The following is a 16,250-nucleotide window of genomic DNA, read 5'->3' as shown; positions in this document are numbered from 1 at the left end:
CATAGTCTGTTCCTGGCAGTTTAGTATCTCCCGGTGTGTCCTGTTACAATAAGCAGCTGTCCTGTCACCATCAGTGAAAAATGAGGCAATAAGGCAGACACGTTCACCCATTGCCTTTTGAATTTCTTTTACTTACAGAACAATAATTTTTGTAGTGGAGCTATGTTTAAAAAGAGGGAAGCAGTTAGAAAAGGTAGAAAGAGGAAAATAAAAAAGTAAGATGTAGATGCAAGTTTCTCTTAAAATGCTGTGTTCTATTTCCCCTAGTGTTCCTCCACATGTAAGAAATTTATGTTTGAATATAATGACAAAATGTTGGCTTTAATCTTTTAATGAGAAACACTTGGGACAAGAATGTTTAATTTTCTTTTTATTGGTGTACTTAACTATCATTTTTTTTGGAGATTGTTAGTTCAGAATCAGCAGACTAAGTCTCTATCGAGATAGGTAAACCGGACAGAATGAATGGCTGTCTATCTTCTGCTGACAGGCTGACTTTGCTGTAATTACATTGTGGTTAAATCCATTTAGAAAATCCATGGTATGAACTGTTAAATGTGTTTTTTGTTGAATTTGAGAGTGTGCCAGTATTTTAGATCCATTGCTAATACACTATTCATCTTCATGCAAACTTCCTTTGCTAGGAACTATTAACCAGCGGGAAGAGACAGTGTATGACAGCATCATTCGTCATGACTTAGGAAGCCCGGCCAATTTCTCCTGGGAATTATTAGCACATTGTCAGGGGTCATTAAATCAAGTGGCATCTTATAGCAATTGCCTGTCCTCTGAGGACTGGCATGCCTCATATTACATAGACTTAAAGGACCTAAAGCGCTATATAATTGATGTTTTCTTAAGGCAGGCCAAGCTTTGTAAAAGCACATGATTGCATGGTTAGCGAGATGTGAATTAAACATTGCTGAAAGTTTTTGGAAGTTTTCAGCCTGTACTGTCTATTACATCCAGTAAAATGTCACTTCTAATCTGATCTGTTTCTGTTTATCTGCAGCATTCTAACAGCCTACAGCAAATACGCAACAGGATTTCAATATCCACAGGCAAATGGCTCAAACACTGTAAAATGCACTGCTATAAAAGATGGAGCTCAAGGGTAACAAATTCTGTTTTTCTCTGATCGTACTGATGGGCTTTCCATTACACTATTACCTCTAGTGTGACATTGCTGAGTTTATTTCTGTTTGCAGAGTGCACGGCATTTTACAGTCATCTTCTCTGCAGCTGGGGACAAATTGCAACAAGTCAAACATTTTATTCTACTGGTATCTATTTGGAATTGAAGTGATGTTGAGAGTCGTAAAGCCATCACCAACATGAGAATCAATTAGTCTCAATGGTCACTGTAATTATAGAAGTTTGGTACCAAATGTCAGAGGTAAGACTCAAATGTGGAAGTAATTCAAATTTGAACTTTATGTTTCAAATGCTTTTAGCATCATCAGAAGAACATTTTGGAAGTCCAGGTTAATATACTTATGGAAATATTAGCCCATGAAAAAATATTGATTTTCAACAACATATCACCAATGAACCATTCCCATGAAGTCGGATGATATGAAAATCATATTCTCATTTCCTGCCTTCCCCATTGATGCTGTCTTGCCCACTGAGTTCCTCCATCATTTTATCTACATTGCTCTGAACTTCCAGAACGACAGAATCTTTGTATTTATAAATCAGAGGATATATCAACCTGGAGTTGAGGTGCATAATAGTGAAACAAAAATTGGATAACCTTTTGTTGAGAGAGGAACAGTAATAGTTGCTTAATGTTGCAGTGTTTTAATGTTTTAGAAAAGATAGAGAAGGAGGTAAAAGAGGAGGGAATTGCACTATTAATCACAGATAATATCACTGCTGTAGTCAGAGGGGGTATAGTGGAGGGCTCATGCACAAATTCTGTATGTGTAGAACTCAGATAAGAAATGGACAAATGCTCTGATGATAGTATACTACAACCCTCCCTACCCATAACCACCAGGACATGGATGAACAGGTATTCAGGGAAGGATGTGTAAGTAACAAGGTCATTGTCATAGTTAACTTTAATTTCATTAATATAAACTGGGATATCCTTTGTGAAAGAGGTTTGGATGGGGCTGAATTTGTTTAGTTCCATCCAAGAGGGTTTCTTAAATCAATATATAGAAAATCCAACAACAGAAGAGCTCATACTGGATCTGGTGTTGAATAATGTACCTGGCCAGGTGACTGACCACTCCGTGGGAGAATAGTTAGGCAACAGTGATTACAACTCTAAGTTTTTAGCTACAGATAAAGACCTTATAGACCTTGCATGAGAGTATTAAATTGGAGAAGGGCAAATTATAGAGTATGAGGCAGGAACTAGGGAGAGGTAATTAGGAACAGCTGTTTGTGGACAAGTCCACATCTGTCATGTGGAGGGTGTTTAAAGACTAAATGCACTGTGTATTAAGCAGGTATATTCCAGTCAGAAACAAGGATTGCAACATGTAGGATGTTGAAAATTTTGTCAAGGAGAAGGAAATGTATGTAAATTTTAGCAAGCTAAAATTAAACAAAGCTCTTAAGAAGTCAGAAACGAATTCAAACAGGTAATTAGGAAAGCCAGGAGGGTCCATGAAATGTCCTTGGCAACTACGATTAAGGAGAATCCTCAGGTATTTCATACATCAAGAGTAAGAGGATAACTAGTGAGTGGGTAGAATTGTCAAGGATAAAGGTGGAGGATGTAAGAGAGATCCTAAATGAGTACTTTGCATCAGTTTTTACACATGGAGGATAGGGAGATCAGTATGGAGTATGTTAATTTCCGAGGACATTATATGAAATATAGTTGATTTGTAGATATGGATGGAGAAATGGCAAATGGAATTTAATCCTGCCAAATGTTAAGTGTTGCACCTTGTGAATGAAAATGTAAAGAGACAGTACACTATTAATGGCAAGACCTCAACAGGATTGATCTGCAGAGGGATCTGAGGGCCAGGTTCTTAGCTCCCTTAAAATGGTTACACAAATTGTTGGGGTGGTAAAGAGGCTATATAGTATGCTTACCTTTGTTAATCAAGGAATTGAGTTCAAGAGTTAGGAAATTATTTTGCAGCTTTATAAAACTTTTGTTAGGCTGGATCTGGAGTGTTAGAGTGATATTTGGGTTTAGCACATATAGCAAATAACTTCAGTCATGAATCTTCAAATCTGAATGTAGATTGTACATTAATTTTTAAATGCAGCCCTGAACAATTGAAATTAATTTAGATGTCTGTGGTGTTGGTATGAAATGGGAGGTGTGAAGTTTACATGCAGTTTCAAAGAAAGCATTGTGGATGCATTGTAAATATGGAATTGTCCTTTGATCTTTAGTACATAAAATGTCAGGTAGCATTGGGCCAGCCAAACCTTTGCACTGAAAACATCTCAAGATGATGCCTCCAAATAAATTCACTCTGAGTCATGCAACAGCAGTTGCAGAGACATGTGCCCTTTCTGAAGCCCATCCATTTGATCACACAGTACAGGTTCTTCCTGGTGATGTGCACAGCCCAAGATGACAACCAGCAGATGTGTGGAGCAGCAGAAACAGTCTTGCCCTATGCTTGTGAAAATCTTTCTCCAATAGACTGGCGTGTGCTCATTTTATTTTTGTGCATGCAAAACAAATTTCTGGATGTTTGTCTTTTATTGTTGATATTTTTTCTGTATACTTTATACAATATATGTGTATTGAATAGATTACAAATCGTGCAAAAAACAGAATTACTATATATTTAAAGAAAAGTGAGGTAGTATCCAAGACTTCAATGTCCATTTAGGAATCGGATGGCAGAGGGGAAGAAGCTGTTCCTGAATTGCTGAGTATGAGCCTTCAGACTTCTGTACCTCTTATCTGATGGTGACAGTGAGAAAAGGGCATGCCCTGCATCCTTAATAATGGACACTGCCTTTCTGAGACACTGCTCCCTGAAGATGTGCTGGGTACTTTGTAGGCTAGTAGCAAAGATGGAGCTGACTAGATTTACAGCCCTCTGCTTCATTCAATCCTCTGCAGTAGCCCCCGACCCCCCACACCAGACAGTGATGCAGCCTGACAGAATGATCTCCATAGTACATCTATGGAAAATTTTGAGTGGATCTCTTCAAACTCCTAATTAAGTATAGCCACTGTCTTGCCTTCTTTACAACTGCATTGATATCTTGCGACCAGGTTAGATCCTCAGAGATCTTGATACCCAGGAACTTGAAACTGTTCACTCTCTCCACCTTTGATCCCTCTATGAGGATTGGTATGTGTTCCTTTGTCTTACCCTTCTGGAAGTCCATAATCAGCTCTTTCATCTTACTGACATTGAGTGCCAAGTTGTTGCTGCGGCACCACTCCACTGGTTGGCATATCTCACTCCTGTATGCCCTCTCGTCACTACCTGAGATTCTACCAACAATGGTTGTATCATCAGCAAATTTATAGATGTTATTTGAGCCATGCCAAGCCACACAGTCATGTGTATATAGAGAGGATAGGAGTGGGCTAAGCACACACCCCTGAGGTGCACCAGTGTTAATTGTCAGCGAGGAGGAGATGTTGTCACCAATCCGCACAGATTGTGGTCTTCCGGTTAGGAAGTCAAGGATCCAATTGCAGAGGGAGGTACAGAGGCCCAGTTTCTGCAACTTCTCAATCAGGATTGTGGGAATGATGGTATTAAATGTTGAGCTATAGTTGACTATAGGTGTTCGTGTTGTTCAGGTGGTCTAAGGTAATGGAGAGCCATTGAGATTACATCTGCTATTGACCTATTGTGGCAATAGGCAAATTGCAATGGATCCAGGTCCTTGCTGAGGCAAGAGTTCAGTCTAGTCATGACCAACCTCTCAAAGCATTTCCTGTGAGTGCTACTCGGTGATAGTCATTAAGGCAGCTCACATTATTCTTCTTAGACACTGGTATAATTTTTGCCTTTTTGAAGCAAGTGGGAACTTCTGCCCATAGCAGTGAGAGGTTGAAAATGTCCTTGAATACTCCTGCTAGTTGGTTGGCACAGGTTTTCAGACCTTTACTGGGTACTCCACCAGGACCTTCTGTCTTGTGATGGTTTATCCTCTCTAAAGACAGTCTAACATCAGCCTCTGAGACAGAGATCACAGGATCATTGGGTGCAGCAGAGGTCTTCACAGCTGTAGTTGTGTTCTCCCATTCAAAGCAGGCATAGAAGGCGTTGAGTTCATCTGGTAGTGAAGCTTCACTGCCATTCATGCTATTGGGTTTCATTTTGTAGGAGGTAATGTCTTGCAAATCCTGCCAGAGTTGTCATGCATCCGATGTCACCTCCAAGCTTATCCAAAATTGTCTCTTCAGCCTTGAAATAGCCCTCCGCAAGTCATACCTGGTTTTCTGGTACAGGTCTGGGTCATCAGAATTAAATGCCACAGATCTAGCCTTCAGCAGATGATGTACTTCCTAGTTAATCCACAGCTTTTGGTTTGGGATTGTTCAGTAAGTCTTTGTAGGCACACAATCATCCACACAGGTTTTATTGAACTTATTAACACCTGCAGCATACTCATCCTGGTTCAAAGATGGATCCCATCCACCGATTCAAAGCAGTCCTGTAGGTGCTCCTGTCCTTCCCTTGTCCATACCTTCTTGGTCCTCACTGCTGGTGCTGAGGTCTTCAGTCTCCGCCTCTACTCAAAGTAGAAGTACAGCCAGGTGATCAGACTTCCCGAAGTGTGGGCGTGGAATAGCATGGTAGGTATTCTTGATGGTGGTGTAGCATATCACCACATACAACTCTGAGCTTCTTTTTCTGCGGGTATACTTAGCACATCTACAGAACAGTAACTGTAATCAGGATCAATGGACAACATACAGTGCAAATGCAAATATAAATAAATAGCAATAAATAACAAGCATGAAATGACAACATAAAGAGTCCTTGAAGAGAGACCATTGGTTGTGGGAGCAGCAGAAGTAGAATGAGTTTAGTCATCCCATTTTGTTCAAGAGCCTGATGATTGAGAAGTAGTAACTCTTATTGAACCTGGTGTTACAAGTCCTGAGGCACTTGTATCTTCTACCTGATGGCAGCAGTGAGAAAAGAGTATGGCAACATGAGTGAATCTGCAGATTCTGGAAATAAATAAAAACACAAAATGTCGTCACTACCTCCTCCCATAGATGCTGTCTGGCCTGCTGAGTTCTGCTAGCATTTTGTGTTTTTATTCGAAAAGAGTATGTCCTGGGTGGTGAAGATCTTTGATAACGGATGCTGCCTTTCTACGGCAATGTTTCATGTAGATGCAGTCAATGTTTGGGAGGATTTTCCCGTGACATACTGGACTGAATCCACTACCTATCATTGGACTTTCTGCTCAAAGGCATTGGTATTCCCATACCAGGCTGTAATGCAGCCAGTCAGCACACTTTCTACCACACATCTATAGAGGTTTGCCAACATTTTGGATGATATATCAAATCTCCACAGACTCCTGAGGAAATAGAGGCACTATGGACAAAATATTGGTAGAAACAGAGATGACAGTGGGAAAGAATGAGATGAAATTAACACTGAATGGAAGATCTGACAATGCTTGGAGTGGATATTGCCTAATTGGTCTCAGGTTGCCAGGTGAACTGGAATGGAGATAGTGGAAGGACTTCCCACAATCTTTTAATTTTCCCTAAACATGGAGAAGTGCCCAAGGATTGGGGAATGTTGAATGTGACACTCCAATCAAGAACTGGAAGCCAGAAGCTGGTCTATCAGTGGCGTGTTGAGTTTTAGAAATAATAATCAGGGAGGGTAATGAATTAATAGATTACTGGAGAGGTTTGCCATTTAGAAGCATCATGGAAATGTAAAATGCAGATTTAGTTTGATACCTAATGAATATTTAATGCCCTGGTTAAGACTTTTACTGCTCTGCTGTGGGTATTTCATTTTAGCAGTTCTGTAAGAGCAGTCTGTTCTGCTTTTAGCTTTTGGGTTTGAGCTAAAGATAAGGAACTATGTTGTTCAACTCAAGAATGTTGTGTCAGCCAATCAAGAGACAGGAGGGAAGATGTCTGAGGATGCCACCAATGTTGCACGTGGTGCTTTGTGCAGAAGAATGGCTTCACGGAGGAAGGGCCTTTACAGTACTCCCATTGGGGAGACCATTTATTTCATGTGACATTTGAAAGATGGTGTGTGCTTTCACGCAGACTATGGGTTCAGCACACAAGTTAAAGCTAACTTCAAGATGAGCTACAATTTATGTGCACACTTGCACTGGGTTAACTGCAATGGACCCTTTTCATTTCTTTCCTTTTCTCTATCCTACTAACTTCGATAAAGCCGACATTTGTAAATATACTTGCTTTATAACTATATGCAGTGTATGATCTGTTCTTTCTTATCAATGGCTAATTGCATGGGGGCAGAATTTACACAAATTGGGGTTCAGGTGGGCTAGACATTCCAGCCTCCTAGGTTTGGTGGGACCCAAGTCATATTAACCCTAGATGTATGGAGTCTGCGAAAAGGTGGTTTTCTCACCACTGAGTCCAGTGGCTGCTGGCAAGGAGCTAACAAGCCACTTCTCTACATATGCCCGGTAAAAAGGGTTTTCATTATGGGGGCTCCTCCGGGATTGAATTCGCTGAATACTGTGTAATTTCTCTAACAATTGATTAAGTGGTTTGTGTGTTTAAATGATGTTAACCTATTGCCTGGGAAAATGATTAAGATTAATGATTATGGATGCCACAGGGGTAAGCGTTGGTGTAAGCTTAGGATTGTTAATGGCACCTAACAACAAATCCTTTGCTTGTATCTTCAGAAACAGCTCTATTTCCAACTTTAATATCTCTATTTTCCCCTTTCAGGGTTCTTCTGAAGACCCTGACCTGGTTCTTTGTGTGAATGGGACCGGCTCTCGGGGTTTCACAACTGGCTGTTGTTGGGCCTAAAGCCTCCACTGGCCTTCGGAGGTTCGAATTTTCATGGCTCTGGAGACCAGGAGATGGAAGTCGGTGTCCAAGTAGAAGATCGGTGTGTCGTGGGAGATGGAAGATCTAAGGCTTTGTGCCCAGGGACCCGAGATTGGAAAAAGCAATGCAACGGACTTTTAACGTCATAAACCAGCAAGTTGTTTGTTATGCCTTCCCTCTCTCTGTAAAACGGAGACAGCTCTTTCTCTCATATTAGGGAGAGAGGGAGCCTGTGGTGTGTCAAATACCGGGTGAACAAGTCTGTATCTTTGCTGTTGCCTTGCTTATGCTTGAGTGCTCGTTGGCGGGTGCTGATGCTTTTTTTGCCTGTTGGGGGGACAGGGGGATTGTTGCTTGCTGCTGCTTACATGCAAGAGGGAGGGGAGCTGGGGGGACTTTGGGTTCTAACATTTAACTGTCATTCATTCTTTGGGGGCAATCCCCTGTTTTTGTGGATGGTTGCGAAGAGAAAACATTTCAGGATGTATATTGTATACATTTCTCTGACATTAAATGTACCTTTGAAACCTTTGAATTCAAAGAGATTACTCGTAATTAAGGCTTGTGTTCTGAGTGGGGTAGATATCCACAGTCCGGTTGAATTGCTGATAAGAGTTTTAAACTTGGTTCCAGTATAAGGGAAAGTTACCATCATGGAATGTCAGTTTGACCAAACGGCAGGCAAAGATGTTGTTTTAGTTCAGACTAGCAATGATGTGACATGATTGTATCTGCCTGTTATGCTCGGGGTACCTGGAGAGGTGGGGCCATGTGGTGTCCAGACTTTTAGAGAAGAGGAGTGTGTATGTGAATTGGAAGTCGAGTTTCCAGTAGCTGAGGGTGGAGACTTTAAAGACAAGTTGCTCTCGTTTCTGCGGAGTGAGGGGAAGGAGTTGTCTGATGTGAAAGGGCTAATGAGTTCTTCAGCAGTTGATGTCTATTCCGAGTTCATTTTGGCTATTATTACATCACTGGTTGATAAATGTAGAAGTATATCTGCAGAGAGCCGAATTGTAGGCTGGGGGTGCTCTCTGGGGTCAAGCCCACACCTGATGTGCAAGAAGAATATGAGGCTTGGGCTCAGACATCTCAGTTTCTGGATGAATGGCAGTGCTCAAATAGTATGAAAAAAAAACTGGGACTGGCAGAGAGCTTAAATGGGTCGGTGGCTGATGCAGTGAGGTTCCTCAAGGCAAAGTATCCATTAGCCATGTCAGTTAATTACCCGCAAGCTCTGTAAGATGCTTTTGGCAATGCTGGAGGTGCAGCCGACCTTAGGATGAAGTTTAGGTACACATTCCAGGAGGAAGGAGAGAATTTGTCTGCCTACATTTTCAGGTTGGAGAAGCTGCTGCACAAAGGGAGCACTCAACTGTCTGAGAGAAATTGCTTGAGGATGGAGCAAGTTGTGAAGGGCGCTCTGTCATGTGACGCGATTGCTCTACATATTCTAATAACCCACAAGATACACCCTCCTCCAGGTTACCCAGAGAAGTTAGAGGGGAGGAAAACACAATGGATGAGTGAGAAGCCTGCAGCAGCTAACATGGCATTTGCCTTCCTCACCACTGACTCAGCCTGCAAGTTAACCTTCAAGGTGTTCTGCACAAGTATTCCCAAGTCCCTTTGCATCTCAGATTTTTGTATTTTCTCACCATTTAGAAAATAGTCTGCACATTTATTTCTGCAACCAAAGTGCATGACCATGCATTTTCCAACATTCTGTTTCATTTGCCACTTCTCCTAATCTGTCTGAGTCCTTCTGCATCCTACCTGTTTCCTCAACACTACTTGCCCCTCCACCAATCTTCCTATCTTCTGCATAGTATGTGCACAGATCGGCGTTCAGGTGGGCGAGACATCCCAACCTCTCAGGTTTGGTGGGACCCAAGTCATATCGAGCTCAGACATACAGAGTCTGAGAAAGTTGGTTTTCTCACCACTGAGTACGGTGGCTGTTAGCGAGGGGCTAATGAGCCGTATCGCTAGAGAAGCCCGGTAAAAATGTTTTATTGAAGTAGCCGAGAAGGTTGATGAAGAGAATGCAGTGGAAGCTATTTATAAGGACTTTAAGAAAGTATTTTAACAGAGTAAAAGAGAAAAGGTTAGTTAACAAAACTGAGGTAATGCAATAGGAGAGCTATTGTCAATTTGGATTAAAAATATATGGACAAGAATTAGAAAAAGTGGCAAATACTGTTTTCCTATTGTGGGATGTAAAACATTGCTTTCTCCCCTAAGGATCAGTGGTAGGGCCACTTGTGTTATTCATGGATAGAAATTATTTAAATATTGGAACGGATAATAACATTTCAAAATATGCTGATTAATCAGACTGGGAAGTACTGCAAATGAGGGTGGTACCAATTGACTGCAACAGGACATAGAGAATCTGACACAATGGGCAGGCAAGTGGCGGATAGAATTCAGTATAGAAAAGTTTGATGTGATGCATTTTAAGCCTCAGGGATGAAGAGAGGTAATATAATTCATAGTGTGTGGTGGAACAGATAGACACAGGAATTCTTACGCTTAGAACTTGGAAGGTGAAAGGACACATTTAAAAATTAGTTAGCGAAGCATATTAGAATCAGCGGCTCCATAAATAGACTTACTGATTACAAAGGTGGGGAGGTTACACTGATCAATCTCTGGTTAGAGTCCAATTAGAGTATTATGTCTGGTTCTGATAACCACATTTTTGGAAGGAGCTGGAAGGCAATTGAAAGAGTGCAGAAACTAGGATAGTTACAAGGATGAAGCAATTTAACGGGAGTGTTACATTGGGAAGCTGAGGTGACTCTCCTTGTAGAAAAAGAGATCAAAAAGAAATTTGATAAGGTCTATGATAGCCAGAGACAAGGTAGACAAACATAAACTGTTCTGGACTGAAAGAAGGACTGGGTCACAGCTTTGAGGTTTTGGTCAGGATATCTGGAAGTGATGTGAGAAAAATTTATTTTTATGTCATGTGAGGTAACACCCTGGATTTCACTGCCAATGAGAGTGAAACAAAGATGGTCAATAATTTCAAAAGGAAATTGGATGAGCAATGGATGGAAATATATTTGCTTGGCTACAGAGAGAAAGCAGGAAATGGGTCTGAATTGGCTGCCACCATACAAACAATGGACCAAATGGTTTCCTTCTAGATTATAATGTATTTTGATAGTTTCTATGACTATAATCACAAAAAAAAAAATCAAGATTCCGCCTTCCCACATAAAACAGAACGTAGCTTCCCACACATTTTCTCTGGAGCAACACTAACAGTAACCATGGCTCACAATTTTGCTTACTGACAGGATGTGGAAGCTGCTGGTAGGGCTGGTGTTTATCACCCTCCCTGATCACCGTTGAGAAGGTGATGGTGAACCGTCCTGTTGAACTGTTGTAATCCCTGTGGGCGAAGCTTCTCCCAAAATGCAATAACAGATCAAGTTCCCGGAATTTGGCCAGGAAACTAATGACAGAAAGCTGGAAAACATGATATTTTCTGACTTAATCTTTCAAAATGGAAGAGGTTGTGGGTTTGGCAGATGCTCTGAGATGTCCTCTGGTGAGTAGATACAGCATATATGATGACAGGATACTCCAGGGTGACAGTGCATTGATTGGTGGAGCTGGCTAATATCTAAGGTAGAGGACAGAGTGCCATCAGCCTGTGATCTACACTGAATAGTGGTGAGCTTCTTGGAGATGAATTCACCCAGGCAAAGCTATTCCAGTCACCTCCTGGCACTTGCTTTGCAGATAATGGAAATCTTCAGGGACTCATAAAGTAAGTTACTTGCTGTAGGATACAGAAGCACTGACTTGGTTTGCTGCCCAGTGTATTCCTGAGCCGATGCAGTTATGTTTCTAGTGAAAGGAAATTCACAGGATGCTGATGTTGATAGATTTGTTGATGGTAATGTCAGATATGAAGAGGAAATGTATAGACTATTTCTTGTTGGAGATGTTTATTGCCTGGGAAATTGTGTTTTATGTTTGTTTTGCACTTGCCACTTGGAAAGAAAAATGAAACAGCAGATTATTATTTAAGTGGTAAAATATTGCAGCATGCTGCTGTGCAGAGGGACTTGGGAGTGCTTGTGCATGAATCACAAAAGGCTGGTTTGCCGGTGCAGCAGGCAATCGAGGCGGCAAACGGAATGTTGGCCTTCATTACTAGAGGGATTGAATTTAAGAGCAGGGAGGTTATGCTGCAACTTTACAGGGTACTGATGAGGCCACACCTGGAGGACTGCATGCAGTTCTGATCTCCTTACTTGAGGAAGGATATACTGGCTTTGAAGGCGGTGCAGAAGTTGTTCACCAGGTTGATTCCAGAGATGAGGGGGTTAGACTATAAGGAGAGATTGAGTTGCCTGGGACTGTACTCACTGCAATTCAGAAGAATGAGAGGGGATCTTATAGAAACATATAAAATTATGAAAGGGATAGATAAGATAGGGACAGGAAAGTTGTTTCTAGTGGTAGGTGGGACATAAACTCAAGATTTGGGGGAGTACATTTAGGATGGAGATGAGGAGGAACTGTTTTTCCCAGAGAGTGGTGAATCAGTAGAATTCCCTGCCCAATGAACCAGCAGAGGCTACCTCATTTAATATATTTAAGACAAGGTTGGATAGATTTTTACATAGTAGGCTATGGAGAAAAGGCAGATAGGTGGAGATGAGTCCATGGCCAGATTAGCCATGATCTTATTGAATGGCAGAACAGGCTCAATGGGCCAGATGGCCTACTCTTGCTCCTATTTCTTATGTTCTTATGTTATTGGCCAATATGGAATGTTATCCTGGTCTGGTTTCATGCAGGCAGAACTATTTCCTTTTCTCCGGAGATGCAAATAGAATTGAATTTCATGGCATCACCAGTGAATGTCCGCACGTCTAAACTTTGGGATGAAGGAAATGCATTGACAAAGGAAAATAATTGGGCGAAGGACACTGTCCTTGACAGTATATGGAGTGATGTCCCGCAGTGAAGATTAATGGTATGCATCAATCACGGAAATTTGAAGTAAGTTACAAATCAGGTGGGTTCAGATGAGTTGTTCAACCTGAAAACCAATTCCTTGTCACGTCAAGTCATGTTAAATCAAGTTTGTTGTCATGTATACCATCAAATGAGATAATATTTCTTCAGACCACAGTGTAGTACACATAACACACAATAACTTAGGAAAGTAAGAATTAAATCCACAGATGAATAGATAAACAAAGTGAAGTGCATAAGTTAAATATTGTAGGGTATAGTACACAGTATCTGGTAACACATTGAATGCGATGTGGCAGGGAGTTCAGAAGCCTAACGGCCTGAGGGAAGAAGCTGTTTCCCATCCAGACCATTCTTGTTTTTATGCATCAGTGTCTCCTGCCTGATGGTAGAACATCAAAGAGGATGCTGGATGGTTGGGAGGGATCCTTGATAATACTAAGGGCCCTGTATATGCAGCGCTCCTGATAAATGTACCCAATAGATGGTAGAGGGACTCCAATGATCCTTTCAGCCATTCTCACAGTCCTTTGTGGGGACTTCTGATCCAATGTTCTGCTACTCCCATACCAGATGGAGACGCAGCTTATCAAGACACTGTCCATGGTGCTCCTGTAAAATTCAGTTAAGATTGCGGGGAAGGGGGGGGAATCCTCGTTTGCCTCAGAGACCCAGTGAGGACAGTTTCCCCACCAGTTTCTGAATATGCAAGTGAACATGCTCCTGTTCAAAAACTGAAGCATTCTTCTGGAGCCTGGATTATTATTCCTGAATCAAGTATTGTCAGAAAAGTACAGCTATTTGTGTGGTCTTTTCAGAATCTCACAGTCAGATTTAATAATCAAGATTCAAGATTGTTTATTGTCACTTTTAGTGCATAAATGATTGTTACTCTGGGTCCAATGCAGCATAAAGATACCCAATAAGCATAAAGAACACAATAAAAATAAATATAAAAACAATCCTATGAAACAGAATGTACAAGCAACTTCATCACACAAACTGATTGCATGTACATAAAGTAACACCAGGTGATGTGTGTGTAGTGGTGGTGGGTGATGGGGTGGGTGATGGGGTGGGTGAATGGGTGGGTGATGGGGTGGGTGAATGGGTGGGTGATGGGGTGGGTGATGGGGTGGGTGATGGGGTGGGTGAATGGTGGATGATGGGGTGGGTGAATGGGTGGGTGATGGGGTGGGTGAATGGGTGGAGGTGTTGCTCAGCCTGACAGCTTGGGGTAAGTAACTGTTCTCGAGTTTAGTGGTCCTGGCATTGATGCTGTGCAGCATCTTCCCTGATTGCAGTGGGACAACCAGTCCATAAGCAGAATGGATGGGATTCTTCTTTCATATTGCTGGCCTTTATTACGGCACCTTTCTGTATATTTGTCTTTGTTGGCAGGTAGACTGGTGCCAGTGATGCGTTGGGCAGTTTTAACTACCCGTTGTAGAGCCCTTCGGTCTTCCATGGAGCAGTTTTAGTGCCACGCAGTGATGCAGCACGTTAGGATGCTCTCAACTGTGCATCGGCCAGCTCCCTGCTTCCTCCTCAGAAAGCAGATTGGTGAGCTCTCCTGACCGCGGGGCTTGTGTGAGATGTGCACTCCCAGGAGCTTGAAGCTGCTCACAGTTTCCACTGCTGTGCTGCTGATGGGAAGAGGGCTGTGAGTGGCATGGATCACTGAGGCACATCATGAAATTTATATTTTTGTGGTAGCAACATTGTACAAGGCAGAAAAATTACAAAAATAAATAATTAGTGCTATGTATAGAGACCATTTGGCCATATCTGTACTGAGCTTATCAGTCAGTATGAATCCCCCACTCTTTCTCCATAGACTGCAAATATTTGCTGTTCAGTATAAATCTGTGTCAAGTATGTCAGGCAGTTGCTTTCTAATTACCTGCTGTCAAGAACGTAAAAGGAAAATAAATACCGATAACAAAAGATCTGTTGAACTCTTTTCTTTCTTCATAGGTGCTAACTGACGTGCCGAGTATTTTTACCATTTTCTGTTCTAATCCCAGAAATAGGTTTTAGTTTATAATTTAAACATTCCTCCACATCATTTCCATTTTGCTCATAGACACAGTTGGCAATACTTTTACTGCCCATCTGTATTTAACAGAAATAGATTGATTCTATTAAACATACGTGGCTAAGTGGTTAAGGTGTTGGTCAAGTGATCTGAAGGTCGCCAGTTCAAGTTTTGGCTGAGGCTTGCGTGTGTGTCCTTGAGCAAGGCACTTAACCACACGTTGCTCTGCAATGACACTGGTTCCAAGCTGCATGGGTCCTAATGCCCTTTCCTTGGACAACATCTTTGGCACGGAGAGGGGAGACTTGCAGCATGGGCAATTGCCGGTCTCCCATTCAACCCTGCCCAGGCCTGCACCCTGGAAACTTCTGAAGGTGGAAATCCATGGTCTCTCGAGACTAACGGATGCCTAGATATATTCAAAACATGGCATTGTCCTTGACACAAGAGATTCCGGAGTGACCTTAGGCTCTGTTCCATTCTCTCCTTCATCAAGTTCCATCTACATACACACCATCACCTCCCCATCTGCTTCCACCTGTCACCCACTAGTCTGTATCCAAACCCCTATGTACTTATGAGGGGTGATCAATAAGTTCTTGGCCAAAGGTCCATTTTCTCAGACAGTGCTTACTTACAATTTTCAATTGTCTGAAACAGAAATACCAAAAAAGTTATTAACTTCAAACTTTCTGCATAATCACTGAGAGTTAACCTGCATGTGCATGTAACGAGAGCTGTATAACTCATCTCCTTCTACCTTAGGCCATGAACTTATCAATCAGCCCTCGTATGTACTGCTATCTTTCCTTTTCCCTCATGGGCCTGATGCAGGGTCCCCACCTGAAATGTTGACTTACAGATTTGCCTCCACAGATGCTGCTTGACCCATCGAGTTATTCCTGTTTTCATTTCCCACAAGGTCAGTCTCTTTTGTTGTCATCCCTTTGGACCCACCTTCTGCTCATCCCACAGGGTCTACAGGATATTCGGAGCAGACCAATACCTGACTGACATGTGGTAAAGGGTATTTTACTGCAAGTTTTTTCAACAGAGGCCAGTGTTTTATAAAAGCAGAAAGAAAATAGAGTGCAAGTAATCATCAAAGCAGCAGCAAAAATACAATCAGCTAAAGAATAACATTGTCCACACTGTAAAGATTGTGATTGGGCCGTTGTTAATGTAACAAGAACCATTACTGTGGCAATATTTATTTGCAGTTCAAGTTATAAGAGT

The 16,250-nt window shown here is 41.8% G+C and overlaps 1 long non-coding RNA gene across 1 annotated transcript in view; it reads left to right on the top strand.

The window, feature by feature from the left end:
* LOC132404754 (uncharacterized) overlaps nucleotides 1-8,333 on the top strand; it is a 68,350-nt gene extending 60,017 nt beyond the window's left edge. The window contains exons 3-5 of the long non-coding RNA XR_009515667.1: nucleotides 1,013-1,114; nucleotides 1,209-1,396; nucleotides 7,871-8,333. This is a non-coding gene — a long non-coding RNA (uncharacterized LOC132404754). The remainder of the gene's footprint in view (nucleotides 1-1,012; nucleotides 1,115-1,208; nucleotides 1,397-7,870) is intronic.
* The last annotated feature ends 7,917 nt before the right edge of the window (nucleotides 8,334-16,250 follow it).

Source organism: Hypanus sabinus, chromosome 14 (assembly GCF_030144855.1).
Source record: "Hypanus sabinus isolate sHypSab1 chromosome 14, sHypSab1.hap1, whole genome shotgun sequence".
Lineage (NCBI taxonomy): Eukaryota > Metazoa > Chordata > Chondrichthyes > Myliobatiformes > Dasyatidae > Hypanus > Hypanus sabinus.
This window is presented reverse-complemented; position numbering and strand designations above follow the sequence as displayed.